Genomic DNA, 2,745 nt, shown 5'->3' on the forward strand with positions numbered 1-2,745 from the left:
TCGGGTTAAATAATATTTTTTCCGATTTTGACCCATTACTAAGTCATTAATATAAACAATATGGATAGATGATAGATATTTCAAAGACCTTTTCAACGACGTATATAAAACCATAGTAAGTTGGACCTACTAACTTACTATGATTTTTAAAATTGGAAATGACGATTTTTTTCTATTTTATCGCGATATTGACGATTTTTTCCCAAATTCATTTGGCACCCCTGGTTACAAATAATTTTATTATTTTGTTACTTATTCAAAAAACCTACCAAAATGCGACAAAAATAGGAACAAACCACCAATTCATCTTTCTTTCTTCTTATACAATACGCCTATTAATGAAATTTATAAATTATTTGGGCCGAAATCCCGGCGGTACTGCAATACCGGGCCAACCCGCGACAGAAGTGGAGCAAGCCCCTAAACATTCCGTCTATTTCCAAAAATCAGTTTAACATTTGTTGTCCTCCGATGGAGGATCTATCAGATGTTAAGCTGATAAGAACAGATACTACACTTTGATCTTAGCCATAAGGCCGAGAAGCGATAACTTAACACTGTGCACAGTGAATTACTTATCTATAAATTTCTTTAAACTAAATGGGAATTATAAAACAATATTTACAATCTAAAATGAAATTATTTTAAAATATGAAATAATACGAATGTGCATATGTATGTAGTAGATAGACACACACATATCAAATGTATACATATCAAACGTATACGTACGTTTGCAATTTACAGGGGGTTGGTTATTTATATTTAACATTGGGTAGACGTGGGAATCAAAATTACACTGATGCGTTACTGTAAAAATATATGTACTATGTTGTTTTTAAAGTAGCACTTATTTTCTAGCTCCAAATTTAAAGAATTTATTTAACAAAATGAAAACAAGTAACTAGCAAAAACTCTAAATATTTTCTTTTGATATATCGCACTTGATCAACAAGAGGGTATTAACTCAAAATTTTTAAAATTCCACTTTTTGCAAGAAATCATCTAACAACATCAATATCTATATACTGTAAAAATTTCAACGTATTCCGAATACTCTTTCATCTTGAAAACCACATTTGAGACTATTTTCGTGATAATGTAGTGACTACCTTTATATCAACAAAAAGGTATTATTTTGAGTTAATACAAAAGTTGAAACAGAAATGCGTCGTATATTTTCATAAAAAAGGTATTATTTTGATTTGAGCCTTTATTCAAGTTAAAAATAATCAAATTGTTTTATTTAAATTTGGTTGTATTTTGAGTTGATACAGTTTTGTTGATAAAATTTGTTTTACTTTATAATTTTAATTCGAAATGTGACTCTTTTTATGATAAAATTGTTCACATTTTTTTGAGTTGTGACCCTTTTCATGAAATAATTCAATCCTTCTTTAGTAATAACCATTTTCATGATATCGTGTTTATAATAAATTTACTTTAACATAAATACTTGCTGATAACGAAATCGATTGCTCATTGCAGTAATAATTAAAATATTTAAATATGTATAGAAAAATTATTGTATTTTATATTGTACGATCAAACAATAGTAAATTAAAATTTAAAATGACGTGTCCAAACGTACAACACTATTCTACGTCTTTGCCTTTAGAGGATATACATACTGATAATAGTTATAGCTCTGCAGATCCATTCAGCGATGATTCGAATGACGATTTCAATCCGTCGTTAGTAAGTCGAAGCAGTTCTTCGGACATAGAAATGCAGGAATTGGTTGATGGTAGAATAAAAAGTACTAATTACAAAGTACAAAACAAGAAACAAAAACGTCAACAAAACTTGCGAAACTCGGGATATTCATATACTTCGCTATCTAATCCTACACGAAAAATAAAAGAAAAGTGCTTGCGAACTGCTTGTAGAGAAAACTGCCGTTTTATGTGCAACGAAAAAATAACGGAATCTTCACGTTATCAAATATTTCAAAAATATTGGGATACAAGCAACTTACAAAGACAGAGGGAATTCATTTCTAGTCACATAAAACAGATAAGACCCAAATATAGATATTCAAGCACTCAAAATTACCGTAGTTTTAACAACGCCTTTTTCTTGGAAATGGACTCAAAACTTATCCGAGTATGCAAAACATTTTTTAAATCAACTCTCGATATAAATGATAGAGTTATTGCAACAGTAATTAAAAAAAGGAGCGAAGAAGGATTTGTGGAACCTGATTATCGTGGAAAGCATAATAAGCACAAGAGTGTTAGCCCAGAAATCAAGGATGGAATAAGGCAATTTATAAAAGATATTCCGAAAATTGAGTCCCACTACTTACGCGCCCAAACATCCCGTGAGTTTATAGAGAGCGGCAAAAGCATTACAGACTTATACAAGGACTATGAAGAAATGTGTGAAAATAAACATTTAACACCCGGAAGTAACATTATGTTCCGCAGAATATTCAAAGAAGAATTTAACATTTCATTTTTTAAGCCGAAAAAAGATCAATGTGACCTTTGCACATCGTTTTCCAATTCCGACGAAAATGGAAAAAGAAGTTTAAATGAGGATTACACTTCACACCACGAAGAAAAGGAACTGTGTAGAAAAGAAAAAAATATAGATAAACAATATGGTAATGTAGCTGTATATGATTTGCAATCAGTTCTTCCATTGCCAAAAGGATTAACTTCTAGCTTTTTTTATAAAAGCAAAATAAATTGTTACAATTTTACGGTAAGTGACCTTAAAGCAAACCACGTGGAATGCTTC

The 2,745-nt window shown here is 30.4% G+C and overlaps 1 non-coding gene across 1 annotated transcript; it reads right to left on the reverse strand.

Annotated features, from left to right (window-relative positions):
• Positions 1-351: 351 nt before the first annotated feature.
• LOC135949649 (U2 spliceosomal RNA) lies at positions 352-548 on the reverse strand. The gene has a single exon (XR_010575900.1). It is a non-coding gene; the product is annotated as a U2 spliceosomal RNA (small nuclear RNA).
• Positions 549-2,745: the final 2,197 nt, after the last annotated feature.

Source organism: Calliphora vicina, chromosome 1 (assembly GCF_958450345.1).
Source record: "Calliphora vicina chromosome 1, idCalVici1.1, whole genome shotgun sequence".
Classification (NCBI taxonomy): Eukaryota; Metazoa; Arthropoda; class Insecta; order Diptera; family Calliphoridae; genus Calliphora; species Calliphora vicina.